Below are 335 nucleotides of genomic sequence, written 5' to 3'. Positions count from 1 at the left end.
ATACCAAGGCAGGAGAGATGAAGAGAGGGGGAGAAGATGAGGGGTGAAATAGATTTGAGGAGCTTTGATAAGAGAGACGTGCAATGAAACAGGCTTTCAAAGCACAAAACAATTTTTTCCCGTGTTTCATCTCTCTCTCTCTCTGAAAGATTTGTACAACACACTCAACACAGATAAGCTCATCACTATACGTTGGAGCTCTGGATGTAATCTGTTGATGCTCCACTATTTAATTAACTGTCTGTCTGTCTGTCTGTCTGTCTGTCTGTCTGTCTGTCTGTCTGTCTGTCTGTCTGTCTGTCTGTCTGTCTGTCTGTCTGTCTGTCTGTCTGTCT

Source organism: Salvelinus sp. IW2-2015, linkage group LG5 (assembly GCF_002910315.2).
Source record: "Salvelinus sp. IW2-2015 linkage group LG5, ASM291031v2, whole genome shotgun sequence".
NCBI lineage: Eukaryota > Metazoa > Chordata > Actinopteri > Salmoniformes > Salmonidae > Salvelinus > Salvelinus sp. IW2-2015.
The sequence above is the reverse complement of the archived record's forward strand: the minus strand, read 5'-3'. Positions refer to the sequence as shown.